This window comes from Gallus gallus, chromosome 9 (assembly GCF_016699485.2).
Source record: "Gallus gallus isolate bGalGal1 chromosome 9, bGalGal1.mat.broiler.GRCg7b, whole genome shotgun sequence".
NCBI lineage: Eukaryota > Metazoa > Chordata > Aves > Galliformes > Phasianidae > Gallus > Gallus gallus.
The window spans coordinates 21,065,556-21,084,919 of NC_052540.1; the positions used below are offsets into that span (position 1 = coordinate 21,065,556).

The window sequence follows — 19,364 nt, forward strand, 5'->3', positions numbered from 1 at the left end:
TTTTAAGACACATACACACAAAAACACAAGGAGAAAACCTTATCAAAAGAGCCACAATCATTTTAATTTAACTATGATTCAGCTGGAAGATGTAAAGAGATGCACAGCAGAGCACAAACGAGCTAAGAGAAAACAAGCAGGCGTGCAAACAATGAGTCAGAATGAGACTTGATTGCCAACCTCTCGCTGTTCTGCAGAGTGTACCAATAAGGACTGATATAAACTCCGACCAAAGAGAAAGCTTTACAATGTGACTGCAGGGAAGATTATTATTTTCAGACTCTAGTGGCCATTACAGAACCATTCATGTCAGCCTTCAATATTCTGCAATTCATCTTATGAAGTGCCAAGAAAACAAGGTAAGTTTGTTTCTACATAGAAACACTATTCAGAAAAACCCCAAATGAGGCAAGACAACACAAACACACTTTCCTTCTCTTAATTCACAAGCAATTTCAGACTTCATTTTCCTTTCTTACTGACCAGATCAGTTTTAGCAAAGTTGCATATATTTAATGAGAGGGTCGAAAGGTTTTATTTAAAAAAAAAAATGCATGCCAGCTCCATACTTCAGAGGGTATTTTATGTACATGTATGAATCTGGGAGCAGAACATCCCCATTATTCAGCTCTCTCCTTGCAATTTACCTCCTACAAATCTCCTCTGTACCCCCTTGGCAAGCTCATTTGGACAACCTTCTCCCCTCTGCTCACACTGATATAATGAACATATCTTCTCTCTGTCTCTTCTGAAATCTTTTCTAGCTTCAAAACAACTCACAACTTCCTTATCTATTTCTGCTCGTTATTTAACTCTAATTTCACCACCTTTCGAAAGCATATGGGGTACACATTGTACAAAATAGCACTGCTAAGAAAACTGTGCCATGACAAGAAGAATAGAGCATAATAGCTTTGCATGCTACTGAGATGAAGCCTCTAAAGGAGGAGTATTTTTATCGGTAAGTATTATGCATTAACAAAAGGAAATATTTTTAGTGTCTGTATCTCCTGTACTGAGAACTCCGTTCTATGACAAAGAAATATAAAAGCATTTCTGAGTTTGAATTTGCTTGCTTAGAATAAGTTACATCTTAACAAATTTCAGATTTCCCATATCTTTCCTTGTTCTCATGAAAGATCTCTGTACATACCTCACTGCCCAGAAAGATTGTTAAGGGAAGAAAACAAAAGGTCAGACTCTCCACAAGAGTGATCCCAAACTCCCCATCAACACCTATATATACACACATAAGTCAAAGATGTATTTCAGATATGGAAATTAAAGGCAACTTAGTGGCGTAAGATAGAGGTCCAATTTCACAGCAATAATAAAGCCCTTCGGTTATTTGCATTAACAGTGGAGTAACTCAGAGTGCATACGAGGAGAAGAAACACAAGTGATATTCGAAACAGAAGGAATTGTACAAGGGAATATTTCAAGCTACTTGGTAACTAAATCACGCCATACAGTGTCACTGTGAGTCTCAACAGATCACCTGATGACTGATTAAGAAGTTCTTTATGTGCACTCAGGTAAGGAACCAAAATCACATACCAGTCATTAGAGAAAGTGGTAAGCATATGCAAGCTATTGGAAACTACAGTGGAAGCCAAAGATACAAGTCCACCTATGGTGTTGTTCAACAACCTGATCCGAACATAAAACAAGTAACTGATTACAAGTGAGCTTACTGAAACACCAAAAGATTCAGTTCCTCCTTGAATAAAGATACGCAGAATGGAACGTAGTGGACTGCAGAGTTCTAGTTTCATAATTCTTCTCCAGAGTCTTGATTTCTGATGGATCCAGATCCAACATACACTTAAACAAATCTAATATAGCTCAGGCATCACAACTTGCTTTTGCCTACCAGGTATTTTTCCCAGAAAGCAATGAACTTCCCCATTGTAAAATAAGTTCACAGGAACAAGGCTGAATTGAGAAATCTATTCATGGCTTCTCACCAATAATATGGCATTTTTTCCCCACAACTGTGCTGTTTTAACTTCATGACCTTTTCTCCCAAATTGGTATAAGCTGCCATAAAGACATCTGCCCTTTTTCATAAAGACATTAAGAAGGAGTAGAGAAGAGATACTAAAAGCAGAAAGTTCAAAAGATACTCATTTCAGAAGGGAAGATTTAGAGATTAACAGTACTGTTTTTTCCAACCTAGACAGATTCTAAACCTTTTAAATAATTGCCATTACAAAGAGTTGAGAACAGTTCATCGCCACTTGGAAGAAAAAAGTGTCACTGCTGCTTTCAGATAGTTTCCAAACCTTGCACCTTTCACCCTTGAAATCAAGGGAAAAAAAAGAGAGAATTCACAGCAGCAAATTTCTTGAAATACATTTTCCTCTTCACTGCATGGTATTCTAAAGGCCTTCAAACAGTTTCAGAAAGCTAATGCTTCTAATGACTTAAACTTTTCTGTTTAGCAATTCTTGGGAAAAATGGAAAGGAATCTTAAGCAACGTGCTGAACAACTTATTTGGCTATTGGTAAGATTCGGCTCTGTCCTTCAGCTGGAGTAACTCAAGACCAGAGGAGGGTCACAAACATGATCAGAGGGCTGGAGCACCTCCACTCAAATACAGGTGGAGGGAGCTGGAAGCCCTTGGAGAAGGCTGTGGGGTGACCTCACTGCAGCCTTCCAGTACCTAAAGGGAGCCTATAAACAGGAAGAGAGTCAACTCTTTGAAAGGGTAGATAACAGCAGAACAAGGGGAAATGGCTCTAAGTTGGAGGGAAGATTTAGATTGGATGTCAGGAGGAAGTTCTTTACAGAGAGAGTGGTGAGATGCTGGAACAGGCTACCCATAGAGGTTGTGGATGCCATGGAGGTGTTCAAGGGCAGGTTGGATGGGGCCCTGAGCAATCTGGTCTAGTATTACAAACAGGTGTTGGCGGCCCTGCCTGCAGCAGGGGGTTGGAGACTCGTGATCCTTGAGGTCCCTTCCAACCCAAGCCATTCTATGATATGATTCTATGATTCTGTAAGACTGCTGTCACTGAAAAGCAGTTACATGGAGGTGAAATTTCGGATCAGGGTTGGATAAAAATATAGTCTTTAGAGGGAGTTCTAGCTTTGTCAAATTTTTCCCCTTCCCTTCCAAAGTTTTTATCAGTAGTTCATAACAATAAATAAATAAATAAAAAGTCACACTAAGCATGAAATTTCTTCTGGATGTCTGCTTCTTTTCCTTCCCGTGTTACTGTGCCCAGTGGGAACTGTCTAGACCAGGTGAAGAACTGCTTTCTGCTGGCACAGACATCTATTTCAGTTTTCCTTTGTAGCCTAACATGATGTACAAGAACTCTTCATTTAATTGTTCTTGTGTGATTTCAGAGCACCTTCTGTAAGATTTCGTACTGAATCCGAAAGGCTTGCTAAAATTAATGAGGAGTGTCTACACACAGATAGCCAGCCATTAAAAATTTAACACAACCAGCAGATTATGAGGATATCTTCATCGATGTAAATTAGCTCCTTCCTAATGCAAGTAATGCTGTCTATGCATTCCTGTTGCCACTTTTCAGCACACATGTAGAATACTGAAATATTTCTCCATATGAATAGCTGGGTCATAGAGATACCCAACACATATGCCACATGCTCATGAATTCCTGAACCAGCTTGAAGGCCTCCTGAAGCAAGGGGATTTGCTTGGCATCAAGCACTTGGCAAAGTCATCCCCAAGTTTTAGAAGGAACTACTACAGAGCAGCCAGGATTCAGCTACAGCTCTTGTATCAACAGTCTTCATATAGAACTTACCGTTACCTTCTAGGCACTGATTAAACTTTAACAGCTCAGAAATATAACAAACTGACTACTGGATATCAAGAAAAGAAAAAAAGAATTAAATAGGACAATACACTTTTTCAATATTTTGTTGAATGTAAGACTAAACAATTTAATATCGTGGCATTTTCCTGCTTTGGGGCACAGCATCGTGTCAGCTCATTTAGCTGAAGAAGTTCATAACAGTTGGAATAAAGCCTTTGTTGTGCACCTTTCTGTTAATCAACGTCAACTTTTGCTTTTATTATTACCTACTGTTTCAAAAATAGATTAAAGCTTGTGTCAGTGTGCGTATATACACATATATGGCTTTGTTGATGCATCCATATGAAACCACAGCCGCCCCCAACCACTCAGTTGTTCCATTTTAATTCAAGAAGTTAAAAATTAAAAAGCAATTTAAAAAAAAAAAATCCATTTAAAGTACAGAAGTTTACTTCAAAGTGAAGCAGAAAAGCAGGAAAACTCAGTGGGAAATCAGGAAAAGACCTCCAAGACAAGCTTCAGAAGCTGCAGTGGCTTCCTCCTCCAGGATATGGCAAGCAGCATAAAAAGTCTGGAGGAGGAACTCCACAATTCTCTTCAGTTTGCTCTTTCCATGTTTTCAAACCACCCCCTCAGGCATTAAGCATTTATACAAAGTACGTTTCTTCCTCCTCAATAAGGATTTAAAACTATTTTTCCATAATGGACTCTGAATAATAAGGGGAAAAAAATAAAAACAAAACACACTTCAGTCAAAGAGATGCGATAGAATAACGGACAGGCTGAGTGCACACATTCCCCAAACAATGCTGCTCTTGGACAAAGATGCTCACACTTTCGTGAGCTGCAGGAAGTCAATTGGCCATTTGCATAAATATGCCAGATGACTGTTATACACTTCATGGCTGGTCACAAGCTGAGCCATTCAGTATGACTCTAGATCACACACACTTTATTGGTGCTGGTGCAGACATTAGCAAGGAGTTTTCAGGGTACTGCAGTGCTGAAAATCAGGACAGAAGGGAACGCACTGTCGTTTGAACAGAGAGCTTTTTGCCTGAATAAGCATTACTGAGCTGCAAGGGTCATAGAATCATAAAATCATAGAATGGCCTGGGTTGAAAAGGACCACAGTGCTCATCCAGTTCCAACCCCCTGCTATGTGCAGGGTCGCCAACCAGCAGCCCAGGCTGCCCAGAGCCACATCCAGCCTGGCCTTGAATGCCTCCAGGGATGGGGCATCCACAGCCTCCTTGGGCAACCTGTTCAGTGCATCACCACCCTCTGTGTGGAAAACTTCCTCTTAATATCTAACCTAAATATCCCTAGGCTCAGTTTAAAACTATTCCCCCTTGTCCTATCACTATCCATGTCAGTAAGAATAGTTACAATTAAGGAACCCCACCACCAGTACTTCAAATCAACAATCAACCATTAAAACAAATATATCTCTTGCCAGGACTCAGTTGAACAGAAAGGCACTTTTCATAGCAGGACTCATTTGATGGTATTCTGACAACATCCTTAGCACTTCTGACTTTGTAAGCAAAACACCATCACACCTAACTGCACTTAAGCACAAACAACTCTGCCAAACAGCGCATAACAGTATTTGAACTTTTCAAATCTAGATCAGATTGATGTTTTGGCTATAATTCCCCCTTTGCTTTTGTGGTGTCTGTGACCTATCTGGCACGCAGCAGGTCACCTTTGCTCTCACAGAACAGCATCGCAGCCACTTCCAGGCTCACACCGCCAGTACTCCGTGCTGGTCCATGAAATTCAGCTCTCCAGCTGTCTATAACCACACCGTGACATTTTGATCTCCCACAATCCCAAGAAAAGAAAAAGAAAAAAAAAAGCTTTATTTTCCAGTTTATTTTTCTAACCATTCTCAAGTAAATTGTACTTGCATTTGAATTATTTTACAATTAAGCAAGTACAATTTCAGCGGTCTCTGATGAATTCTTGTAGTTGATCATTTGCAGTGAGACACTGATGGCTGTTTGGTATGTCCTGAACATAACCTTGAGACAACAGGAGCTCAACACGCTTCGTAATTACATTCCTCAGTAGGAAGCAAATTCCACAGTTGACATATGGAAAGAGCAAACTGTTCTTCCATTCAAAATAAACAAAAATATTTGTTTCCTGTTCTTCCAACTGTTAACTTCTGAACGTTTCGATTGTTTCACTGCACAGCACTCCACGGCTTTCAGAACTGCCCTCCTTCATTTCCTCCCACCTCTACAAGGATGCACAAGTGGCGAAGAACAGAAGAAAGCTCAGCATCCCCAAAACTCCTACCTCTTGTAATCACGTCTTGATTACCACCCAGCACCGTTGAAACAGGGTAAATTAATTCAGCCCCTCAGTAAATCAGACCAGAGCAATATGCTTTACCTCCCTTCCTGAAAACCTGTCAATTAAACATCTGCAGGTGATTTCAAGAGACAAAGACCTTTCATGATGCACAACACCTTTCCAATTAAAGCCGGCCAGCTGCCTATCATGCAGATCTACTCAGGCGCTTACAGAAAGTATCAGGAATAAGTGGATAGGGACATCAGAAGAACCCTGCACATCACAACCGGACAGCTAAACCTGTTGCGAGTGCAGATCTTTTGTGCCTCACTGTAGCAAAGCTGAGGGAGGGTGCGTTCAGCACTTAGCAGCCAATGAACCGTTAAACTTCTCATTCACTCACTTCCAATAGCAGAGATCTCAACACCTTAATAAGCATAGAAACCCCCAGCAAGGGTAGTTGCTCAAGAACAAAGGCTAAGAAAGCAGTTTATTTGAGGGGAGGGAGGGGAGAAGACTCAGGACCACGGAAACTTGTTTTAAGAGATGTAAATAAAATGGAAACAAGGAAGAAAGAAATGATGGGCTGAAATCGTTTCCAAGGAGACAAAGCAAAGCCCAGGCCTGGGCAAAGGGGCAGCAGCAGGGCAAGGCGCCAGGGCAGCTCCACACCCAACATTACACAGCTTGAAATATTTGTTAAGCACCATGCTAACGACGACTTGATTCTCCTGTAGATTACTTCTGCTGGGCAGCTAAATATTAACGCGAGGGCTGGCTAATTATTTAGCAAGCAAGAGCTAACTTAAATGAGCGTATCCTTTAGGAGTAATCCATGTGAATAACGATCCCGACTCGTTTCCACACAGGAGCCACGACTTACTCGGGTTTTCACGATACGTCGGGGTTTCTAAAAGAGGCACTACGCTAATTACCCTGCTCGGTGACAGCAAGTGCCTCCTGTTTGCGTGGGTTTTATTGACTATCCCGTACCGCTTCACAAATACGCCCTCCCACGCGTAGGAAGGAGTTCAGGCACACCAGATAATGGCTTGTAACATCTTCCCACTCAAGCATCCTAAGAGACATTTTCCCTTCATTCGTCCTTTTCAGACAAGCGCGTTGTGCTTTTCGTTTTCCCACCCCACAGACACTCAATGACGCAGGAACCCTCATCGAAACGGCGCGGCACCAACGGAGCAGACTGGCACCTTTTTTTTCTTCCCCCCCTATAGTCAGAAGTTATTTACTTTCACGCATTTTGCTGCATTAACTCCATCAGGCTTCGAAACCCAAAGCTATCTGATTGCTCACCAAACACCACCACAAGACACCACCATCCCATACCGCGTTGAGGTCAGGGGACCAACACAGCCTCGCATAAGCCTACCTGGGCTCCTGGGCAGACTCCCGTCCACACAGCTCTTCACAGCGAAGTGATCCCTCCTCACTCTGAACCCCACTGCCCCGAGCTGGATATGAGGGAGAGAGGGGCAGTGGCTGTTAATGAGCTCATTAACAGTTGGGGTGGGGCACTGCAGGTCTTAAAGTGCCTCAGCACGGTTCAGCGCCTCACGGGCCGTGAGGTTGGCCCCTGCCCTCCTGGTGTCTATTTATCCTTTTCAAGCATTGATACTGCAGTGTGTTGTGTTGGTTTTGATGCCTGCCCCTGCTGCCAGCAGCTTCCTTACCCCCTTGAACCACCATCAAAGTACACGAAGACACCAAATAACAGCTCAGTTTTTATTTTATTTGTGTCAACACCAAGTTTAAACAACCCCTTGTTTTTATTGATGTAGCAGAGACTGAAATCGTCCTCCTGCCAGCGCTGTCTGCATGGCACCAAGCATAACATCCATATTAAAGAGGAAGACCTCCAGTTCATTTCAGCCAACATCTTTCTCAGTTGCACGGGGCTTGTTCAAAGCCCTCTGCTAGATACAGCTTTGCCAGCTGAGGATCCCTCTCACACTGGAATGTTTCTTCTTCCAATGACAACGATGTACAAATCCAATGCAAACAGGAGCTGCTCTGGTTGGTCTCAGACTGGGAGGATGCAAGAGAGATTTCCAAACACTTCCTTGGGTCTTGTTCCTTCTTCAGCTTAAGCCACTGTGAGAAGTACAGCTGAAGAGTGGATGTTGCTTGGGCAACATTTCAGCCAGTCTGCAATATTCTGCACAAAGCAGGGCTGGATGGAGGGGAAGAAAATATAGCATTAGAGTTTGTCTGTAGCATCATGACCAAATGATGTCTGCTTCTCATTAGATCCCAAATAATACAGAGAAGGGTTGGTACCTGATATTTTCAAAGCAGAGCAGCACTGACCACTTTATCTTCTTAGGGACTACCAAGCAGACTGCTGTGCAATTTACTTTGGTAACTTCAGACAGCACGTAGACTTGCAAATAGTTGTTATGTCACCTTGCCAATCTGCTGCTATGCCTACTAGGAATGCAGAGCAAGCAATCAATTACTTTACACTTACCTGTAAGAAAATCATTACCCCTTTTCTTATGAAATTAGCCTAATTCCGGTGGGAATCACAACATCTTTTTAGTAAGAATCATTCCTCAGTGAAAAAAAAAAATCCCTGAAAGAACTGGTTGTTTATTACTTCTGTTCTGCCTGAAGCCACTTTGCATAAATGATGTGACATGACCTCGAAACAATGCAGCCTCGATTTTTTTTGTTAATATTCCAGAAACTTAATTTTCTGTTGGGAATTATGTACTGAAGCAGTCACTTTTGAAATGCTGGAAACTGGTAAGCTTTAAATATACAGAGCAGGGAAATGTGGTTTTCATAGAACATCACGTCTAGATGCTGATGACAAGCAAGCCTAATAATTCATTGTTCTGCAAACCAAAGAAATTCTGGCTGAAGCCTTTTAAAAGATAAGTTTGCTATAAAATGGATATTGCTCCATTATAAATGTAACAAGAAAGCAATTAATGGGAAATGTGACCTGATATGAGAAGCATATATATGTATACCTAAAAGACTAACATATGTCATATGGGGAGGATGGCGATTAATGTTGGCCAATGAGAGACACAGATGATTTGTGCCATCTCTGCAGCAGAGAAGTGCTCTGGCAGGTGGGGTGATAACACCTGAGATCACCGTCCTTATGTGGATGGGATGGAGCACACTGGCTCTATTCCTCCTCCTGGGGTCATCTCCTTTTAAAAGGTGCAGCAGCAAGGTACTCTGTCCCCATAATTCAGATTTCAGCCTCCTTTGTTCTATTGCCTGCACTTTTTCTTTTATTTTCAGTTATTCTGATAATTGTATTAGTTTGGAGCCAGAGCTGATATGCCCATTTTTAGGACAGGAATGAGGGAGGAAGAGACAGAGTTCCTGCCCTTTATTCCTCTTAGCTCTCTTGTAGAGAAGATGGCACAATCACCTCCTTTCCTCACCGTATCCCTGCTGCCACTAGGATGTCAGCACATAATATAGCCCTGGCACATATGCATGCATGGAGTTCACAAGATGACTAATATTTCACAGGTTGTCAGCTCCCAAACTTAATCTAGAGCATAGTTCAGCTCTTGTGTGAGAAGCCCAGATTTCTCAAGCAGCATCCAGGAGAATTTTAAAAGAGTCTTCCAGAAACCCTTGAATGGGATCTACAGTCAAAGTAGCGTTTTTGTACTCCTTGTTACACTAGGTTAAATAAGTAGACAATATTTACCAGACTGAATGCTGAGCCCCTTCCGTAGTAAGGGTGGGAGCTAAGGCTGCAGGTTTGTGTACTGTTCCTTCAAAGGGATGGAAGCAGCTGGATATTCATCTGGTAGCCCCGTTACAATCCCGATGAGGACAATACAATTATCCACCTGAGTGGCAAATTGCAAAAGTCAGACTGCTGCTACACAAGTGTGTATATTTATCATACGTAACATAAATACTAAATTTGTGCCAAACAGATGTTTGTTGTAGAGGAGACAGCTGTTATTGGGATTCAATTTCTGATTTTTTCAAATGTCACGGAAGGAAACATTGCATGTGAGCTCACAGTTGCATAAACTGCTCACCAGAATTAATAAACTTTCTGAAAGCCATATATAGAATTATATTAATGAAAGCTATTTATTGTCAATTCAATGTGTTATGTTTTCGGCTGACAAAAATGCATTTAAAGTGGTACATTACCAAGAAAGCACATAGTTATTTTTCATAATCTTAATTAATTTTCATGCACTATTGTATGAAATGTATGATAAGTTTTAGTTAGCAATTAGTTTTCTATTAATTCAAAATTAATTTTCATTCCAAATGTGTATTCAGTGCACAGTACCTGAAGAATAAGAGTTTAGCAGGGATAAAAGCCCAATTGTACAAGGTCCTATATAAATACAAAGAGATAGACAAACATAAAAGTGAAACCTTAAAATGCCAGGCTAGATCGAAGGCAAGTAGCATTCCTGTTCCTATACTGGAGGTGGAAAGAAGTATTTCAAAAATCCTATTCTCAAAGAAAGAAGAGGTTAATGCATTTGAAAGCACAGATAAAACTTTTCCAAACCAGAATCTGAGCTTTACAGAAAATATGTTATAAAGTGGGCTGTAAATCTTTTTAGGTTTTCCCAGGTCAGAGGAGATCTGTGGAAGATCAAGGGACTGAAATCCTCAGTTCTTTTTTCAGTGGGTCACGAATAAGTTTTTCTTTTCTGCCAGGTTCTCTCTTAATTTACACAACAAAGGTTGAGTTTTGAAATGTTAAGTATTAACTGCATTACATATTGGAGCTGTCATTTTGAACATAACACACCTTTAAAATATTTAAGTAGAACCCCAAAGGAATATATAGTTTTACCTTAAAAAGGTTGTTTTAATAGAAATTGATGACAAAAGACTATACTTAAATGGTAGGGCAGCACATACCCAACCCACCATAATTAATGGAAAAAAGGCTCATTACTAGATGAAGTAAAATGCAAAAAGCAGTCAATTTTTCATACTGAATAATAGATGGTTTGAAAGTGAATAGTACTACAAACTCTGAGAGCTCTGTTTGTTCCATGTACATTTTCTCCATTGTGTGCAGCCCAAGTTTGTCTGCTCCCATTCAGTGACACCAATCAACACCCACTAAATTGGAGCTAAAAAGCAAATAACATAATTTACTTACCATGGCCTATGCTGGACTTGCATGCTGTTTGCCAAAGTGGCGGAGGTTTCCTCATGTCACGGCCACGGATCTATGTGGATGCCAACTTTTCATAACTGCTTGTCCAGCAGTAACGGAGAGCCATTGGCACCTGTGGAAGACAGTTCCTCTCATTGAGGTTACACTTTAGAAATCCAAAACCTTGAAGATGTGTGTTATGCTCCATTTTCTCCAAATGCATATACCAAGCTATGTAAAGTATATAATAACAGTTCTTCAAGTGGCCTTAAAATGCTTTATATGTCCCATTACATTAAAATAAGATATTGATCGAGCCTTTTCCAATGAAATAAGAACTTACAGCACTTCTACTTTTGGTTGCTGCTCCTTCCTTCAGCACAATAAAATGCCCTATTTGTGTTTTCTAATCTTAACCATAATTTCAACTTTGAAAGAGCATGAATACAAGCTGTGTAAATATGAACAGAGAAAACTGTTTTCCTACTTCCATCCCATTTGCACATAGTGGGTTAACACTTCATTACCTTGAGCACTGAAGGATAGATCATACAGCACAATAAGGATAAAAACATTAATAGCTCAATTTGGGAGCATTTCAAACATGATTTCCTTAAAGTGATGCTGCTCCAAAGGCTCACTGAAATGCAAATATTTGCATGTATAATAGGCACTGTGTTTCAACTAGGATATCCATGCCATCCTTTATTGCTTAATGTAAAACATCTTACTTCTCCAGCAAAGTTATAGCTCAAATATGGGATGGTAAAGTAGGAACACTGGCAAAAGCCACGGCAGATACTTTAGTATGTGATACAGATAAACGTTTCTATAGGCCAACCTCTCAGCCTTGGGCATGCAAAACGTAGATCTGATCCTGAATGTGCACTTGCTGATGGGCTAATGGTGAACCTAATTGCCACTTTGCACTTTCAGTTACCAGACTGAGCAGATAAGAGCAGGACTTCATGCACACAGCAGTGCACTGGTTAGGACCTCAGTGACCAGTGGGAATGGTGCAGCTGCAAAAGAGCAGATGAAAAGATGGTCAGAGAATGATTAGCCAATTGCTCTTTCTACTTTGCAGCAATCTGGTACATTGAACAAAAAGCACTTGGTATTTATTCCCCTAAAGTTTTTATCTCTTTCCCCTTCATTTCCACAGCTCCCTGAGAAAGGTATTTTACAGGGTTATTTTCTGACTGCGGTGCTGAAGTGGGAGACAGAGGAGTTCAGTTCAGCTCTCACTTTTGTTCCAGACTGCCTGTGTAATGTCAGGCAACTCATTTAACCTCATGGCATCCCAGGTCCCATCTGGACAGTGGGAAAAACACAACCTGCTGAGAGATCTGCTGTGAGGACACATCCATTCCTCAGAAGATTCTCAGATACAACAGCAATACAGCCTGAATAAATACACAGTGAGAATAGTTTTCATCTCTCCTGTTTGTAATTCATGGGTTGCTACTTCATTACCTGTGGCACCGAAGGATAAATTATACCAGCACAAACTGGAAATAAACATTTGTATCTTCATTCAGTACCGTTTCATAGACAGTCTACTTTAAGATGGCATTGGCCTAAAGACCCAAACAAATGAGAAACAATTAGGAATGAGATCCTTTGCTTTTAACTACTTCAACACAAGTGTGTAATTCTTAGCACTCCAGAATGACATTGTCCTATTAAATCTATTGTGTTTATCCTCAAAATCTGGTAAAACGTGACAAATAAATATCTAATAGCATGCCCGTGATGCATTCACCACTGTTAAGTGGCACTTAGCATTTCTGAGGCAGCTTTTAACATCCAGACCATCTGCATGCTGGAAAATCCCCCTAACTTGGCTGTTTGAAAGGTTCATCTCTGATAACCCAGTACTGCCTCAGCCTGTTCATCAGCTAATTGAAGTCAATAAGGCAGACTCAAGAGTTCATTAATTAGAGGCAAGAGTGGCTTACACCCTGCTCTTGTCCTCAGAGCCTGAGAGATGACACCAGTCAGCCAATTAGACAAGAGTACTGTAGAGATGAACAGCTATTCTGCCTATTGGCCACTCCTGACCATAGAGAGATGAACTTAAGCTGGATAGTTCTCAAGAGACACAGACCTTTACAAACCTCACAGCGAAACTCCACCTGCTGGCATCAGCTGGGCTGAGTTAAACTGGATAAACTCCACTGCATATTCTGAAGACCATCTATCTGCAGGGTTTAGAAGTTTTGGAGCTTCATGCTGGACCTAGCTAAGAGAGAATAGAAGTAGGATAAATAGAGTATAAAGTTACAACCGTCTCTACAGTCTGCCTCTTGTCTCCATCACCTGCTCACATATGTCAGTCAGAAAAGGGCTGTGTCTACATGTGAAAGACAGAGGTAGGCAGACAAAGGAGTGCTGTTTCGTTGGCTTTTACTTTGCCCACAAGCCAATGTAAAAACATACTTCTAAAAGAAGTGGAAACAGATAATTTATGGGTCAGACTTAAGCCAACACTTACTGGTGTTGGTGTCACAGCTCCTACTGAAGAAGCTCCAATGAGAAGTAAATATCACCTACATATGTATCACAAACACAACTACAAGTGCATGAGAGTGCTAAATTATTTCCAGTTGTAGTATCATCATTAATGATATGGGGGAAAGGAGTGAGCAGTGAACACCACCAGTGAAACCAGATGATCAGAAATAAAATAAGAAGAAAATCAGAGACATTAAAAATGTGAATGAGACTGAACTTCAAGTGTGTGAGAATATCATATCTTTGGGAAAAAAAACAACAACAACAACAAAAAAGCATTAATGGGAAGAAAGAACATGAAAATGTAGATGTGTTGGAGCAATGAAAAATGGCTGATGGGATATTCTTTGGCTTTGACAACAGGAGATCAGATAATGAGCTGGAGAGTACAGTGTTAGGCCACAGAAAAAAAAAAAACCACAAAACTTTTCACACTTAGTAAAATTTTTCAAAATCTACACAACCTGACCCATTCTGCATATGCAGTTGATGACAGTTATCAATAAAAATTGAAGAGAAGTATTATTTTAAATTAAAAAATTGATAGCAGCTCTAAGAAAATCAACATTCCCTTATGTAGATCATTCTTTTTCTAAGATAAACACTATTCATGGTACAAAATATTCTTTGCATACTGGTGAAATCAGATGGCCGTGGGGTCTCCAGTCAGTTCTCCACTTCGGATGCAGTAAAAAAGTAAGTACAAGAAATCTTTTTGGGAACTGCACATAATTAATCTGCTCCTGAAGATAGAGTAATATCATTATCAAAAGTACTGCAACCTGTAGATGAGGATTTTCAGGGCAGGATGCACCCAACTGCTTCCACCTCCTCTCCTTTAGCCTCCTTTGAACAACCTCAACCATGAATTCTTTTTCATGTGTTTTGAAGGTTCTGCAGATAACTACGCTTTTCATTTCATCTTACGGGACTGCTGGGGCTGACATACTTTGGTGCTGTGTAATATTTGATTTAAGGAGTGGGAGAGACATGAGAAAACTTCCTGGTAGAAATTCAACAAATTCTTCTTTTGAAGCATTGCTGATCTGTGTCATTTGGAAAGACATCATTTTGATTCTTTTCCAAAGAGGCTGACGCTACTGATTATTCAGCATAACTATGTAAATATGTTTTTACTGATACAGATCTAGACCTTTTTATCAGGGAAAAAAAAAAAAAAAAGCAGAAACTTTTTTTTTTTTTTTTTTTTTTTTAAGCCATTAGTGAAATCAGGTATGGGTAAAATGCTAAAGAAACAAAAAATAACTTAGTATCCTTGAAGTGGAAGTCAGAGTTAAACCTCATGCACATGAAGCATGATCTGCCAGGCCTGACAGAGGGACAGTGTAATTGCAAAGTGAAAGTTCAAAATATGAAACAGCACAAGACAAATTCTGAGAGGTATTGATGCCAGATCATATAATCATTTACAGATGTGTGTCTTCTCCTAGTCTTTCAGTGGCTTTTATTACAATACAAATATAAAATAAGGTATTTTATATTTTAAAGCTGCCTTATGAACAACAGCTAAAAAAAATTAATATTAAATTTAAGGTGCTTCTTATTATTATAAATGAACTCTAACTAAAACTATGTAGAACTCACAGTACTCAATATGGATTACTTTGAAGAGCATCATTTATCTCAAAACATGATTTAGCCCTTGAAGGCCAAAAACTGACAACATACTTCAGCAACCACACAGTCCTTGTCCTCATATCAACCAGGATGCATTTCAGGTTTTAAAATGAAAAAGTCCTAATTTATTACATGCTTGTTTTGATGAAAACTCAAGTAATCTGACTAAACCATGCTTATATTCAAGTATAAAATGAAATGTTTTTTAGAGCTTGAACAAAAACTAGAGAAAGTAAAATAAAGCTAAAGACATCTCAGTTTAGGCTTTGGTGAATGGATACTTTTGCACTTTGGGATGGGATGTGTGAGAATCTCATAAGCATCCTGAACAGTCATGATCCATTTCAGCATTATATTTTTCTTTCTCTTCTATTGAATGCTATTCAATACCTACTTTATTACTCTGGATCTCAAATGTCCATGGTTCGCAAAAAAAAACAATAACTGCCCTAATCTCTTCAAAGAAAAATACAAAGCTCAGATTCAGTATGCATTAGCCAAATAATCAAGACCAGATTGTCTCGCAAGGAACATTAATAAGTAAATTATACATGAGATGGTAAAAATTAATCATTTTTTACTTCCATCAGAATGCTAGATAATATATGATAGATTGCTCCCTGTGGCGTATGGCTGGGAATGACATTACTTAATGACCTTTGCCAACTGCACAGTTAAAACCATGCAGGGTAATTTCAATTTATAATATGTTATGCCTCTTTCATTGTTCTAAAGTTAGAAAAATTGATCTACTGGGGAAAACACAGCTCATGCCTGCAGCTGTATTTCCCAAAGGCATCGTTGTGCTTCTTGGACAGCCCCACCGCGAGAAGGCAGGAGCCATGCCTGTTGCTACATGTGCTGCACACAGGTCACAATTGTTTTGAACGTCAACCTTTCCAGTCATAGGGAGGTTTCATCATAAAATAAAATTTATTTAGCATGTTATTAGCCATGATATTGTGTCTTCCTGTTATGGTCTCTTGGGATTTTTTCCATATCCTTGTCAATACATCATAAATAAATTGTTTCTTATTCCATGTTTTTTTGTTTGTTTTGTTTTTTTACAACAATCCTGTTCATTATCTGCTGACACCTGTACCTTACTAACAAGCTCTGTGCTCTTCCCAGCTGCAGGGGGACCAAGGCATGTTGGTCTGAAAGAGACGCCGCCAGCCTCAGCCCCGCAGGCACTTCTCCCTCATTCGCCATCTGCCTAGGGGCACTGAGATCCTCCAGTGTCTCCCTCCCTGGCCCCGAAAACAGACTGGATTGGAATAACAAAAAATAGAAAGAGAGAAGTGTCTCTCAGAGAGCTTTTCTTTTTTTTTCTTTTTTTTTTCTTTTTGAAAACACACAAATAACAGATACACAAGAATGGCTGGTCCAGCTCAAAATGAACATGCACGTAGTCTCACGTCCTTCAACATTGCCCACAGCCAATATTTACAGAACACAACCATATTCCCCAGAATACTTTCCCAGCCTGCAGCTATTTGTGGTTCAAGGATCCGCTGAAGCTGAGGTGAAATCTTTCTATGTGACAGAATTTTCCTCTAAGGATTTTCTTTGGTGGATTCTTTTCTTCCTTCCAGTCACTTTTTGACCCACACAGATTTTTGGCATATCCTCTATCCTGCAAGGTGGAGACAACACCATACATTAACAAAACACTGAAAGCACAACATGTCATTAGAAATGCCGGTCTGGTGGAGTTCTTCTCTTTGGTTTTCAAAGCATCAAGAGTTAGATGGTTGGATTGTATGCATAAAACTATTTGGAAGAGCAGAATAACTGAAATTTAGTTTTATATGCAAATAAATTTTAAAAATTTGAAAGATAACTCAGTAAGCCACCATTACTCTGTATTCATTACCTTAAAATACAGATTTGGGAGAAGTTTAGAGACAAATATATACTCTAATTATAAGAACTTTTCAAGATTCTTAAATAAAATACAAAGGATTTCTGTGCTACCTCATTAACCTCCAGAAATATTTTATCTTGGCTAAGTTATTTATTTAGAATGCTCTATTTTACTTTTTAATCTTAACCATTTATTACATAGGCCATAAGTGAAAGAATACACGTCAAAAAATGAGAGGAACAGCTCAATTTCTACATGAGGACCACAATCCTCCTCACACAACTACACTATGAACCTGAGAATCAATTACTGTAAAAAGCAGTAATTTTGAATATAAATAAGAGAGTTATATGTCAACGATTATTTTCATTTATAGAAGAGCAAATCATGACTCCAGTTATAGATCAACTGTTATTTTATACATAATTAGAACACATACAACAACACAAAGAGTGCCAGTTCTGATACTGTGCAGATAAGTTGGAGTTTGCACTATACAGTGATAGGGAATTTTAACCTCTTCTCCTCTACTAAGTAGAAAAATCTGAGATGCTCTCAAAGATGATAATCTTTCTAAAATGGCTCATTACATTCTTGAGTGCCAGATAGTCATTCAGGAAGACTCCTGAAGTAAGTAAACCTAAAACAGTTCAACGCAGTCCAGAGAAATTCTTCTGCAAAAACCCAGTGTTATGTGCAGAAGCTTACACTGAGCTTGTAAACAGCAAAGGTGTAGAACGTGCTATCCAGTCCTATCTGTATGCTGTAACCTATCAAGGCTATGGAAAAGTTCTATAAAAATCCCTTCTCACACATCGAGCAGACTACCAGCTTCATCCTACTCCATAACACACCTCATTCCTGACAAAGCATCCAAAATTTGGAGAAGAGACATCACTGAGGATTTCCAGTCTAAGGCTCCATCCAACTAACAAAGTATATTTTCAGCTCTGACCTCTCGTTTATAATACTTGCAACGTTCACTGGTTTATTAGTAAGATAATTGTATTCAGCACCCACAAAATCATGCAAGAATCGTTACTGATATCAGATATTGGAGGGAAAATGTAGTGAAAATATGCTGTAGGTTATTTGTTCATGTTTTACGTTCTCTATCTAAACACACACCTTCAACACTACTTAATCTATTATTTAAAAAATATGTGTATCTGTAAAGCTATTATATATGGAATTGGAAGAACTGTTGCTTAGCCTTCAGCATCTCAACTGTGTACTCAGCTGAAACAAGAGGTTTCATTTGAATGCATTTTAATATTTGCTCGGTCAGATGAAACAGCATATAAATATATCTCAAAAGATTCTGCTTCAATAAGCTTGCTAAGTGAAATCTGAATGACCTAAATGCCCTGCTAAATGCTGAGGTACATTTATTATTTGTTTTTAATTAATTTAATACATTTCCCCACCAAAACCCAAACATAACAAATAAAAAAGAATAAAAAATCAGGGAAAATAAAAAGGGACTGGAAAAAATGGTGGGTAGAGGATCCTCAAAGGCCATTGCAGAGGCAGATATGGTTTGACCAAACAACATTAGTGATCAAGAATTGAACAAAGTGGAATCAGTTATATCTGGACTCCAGAAAACTGAAATTCACTTCTCTGAAACCAGTTATTTCTTGGTGCTCATCACAAGAATTAAAATGAAATCATTAAAAAATTGACATCGGCAACCTTTTAATATATTGATATGAGGATTTAACCATTCGTTTCAGACTATTTCCAGTTAGAAGTTGGATTAGTTTTTAATCATATTTTAATGCAATTTCACATTACAAAAGCAGTTCTTTTATGATCTGAGCAGCTTTGTGGTGCAATCTGTGTACACCACCACCAAACACTTCAGCCATGTGCTATGTTGTGGCTGTTTCTCTTCCTATTACTGTAAGCAGCAACACTTTCCTGGTATTCCCTATATGCATAAATGAATGAAATCTCTCACATGGCCGCCATGGTGTGAAGTATGTCTAATTAGTTATTTGTATGCTCTCATAAATGATCTTGAGGAAGCAGTAATTACACTGAATATGCATTAACTTCAAGAAAGAACCTGAAAATCAACTAAAGAAGTAATGGATTAGATAG

General features: G+C 39.3%; 1 long non-coding RNA gene across 3 annotated transcripts in view; it reads right to left on the reverse strand.

Annotated features, from left to right (window-relative positions):
* The window catches only part of LOC101749407, a 229,987-nt gene that overhangs the window by 142,752 nt on the left and 67,871 nt on the right, over nucleotides 1-19,364 (reverse strand). For all 3 annotated transcript variants that reach the window (XR_005862476.2, XR_005862475.2, XR_005862474.2), the window contains 8 exons: nucleotides 13,347-17,027; nucleotides 12,713-12,816; nucleotides 12,078-12,258; nucleotides 11,240-11,369; nucleotides 10,406-10,453; nucleotides 9,800-9,944; nucleotides 8,398-8,547; nucleotides 7,490-8,290 (listed from right to left, as the gene is read on the reverse strand). This is a non-coding gene — a long non-coding RNA (uncharacterized LOC101749407). The remainder of the gene's footprint in view (nucleotides 1-7,489; nucleotides 8,291-8,397; nucleotides 8,548-9,799; nucleotides 9,945-10,405; nucleotides 10,454-11,239; nucleotides 11,370-12,077; nucleotides 12,259-12,712; nucleotides 12,817-13,346; nucleotides 17,028-19,364) is intronic.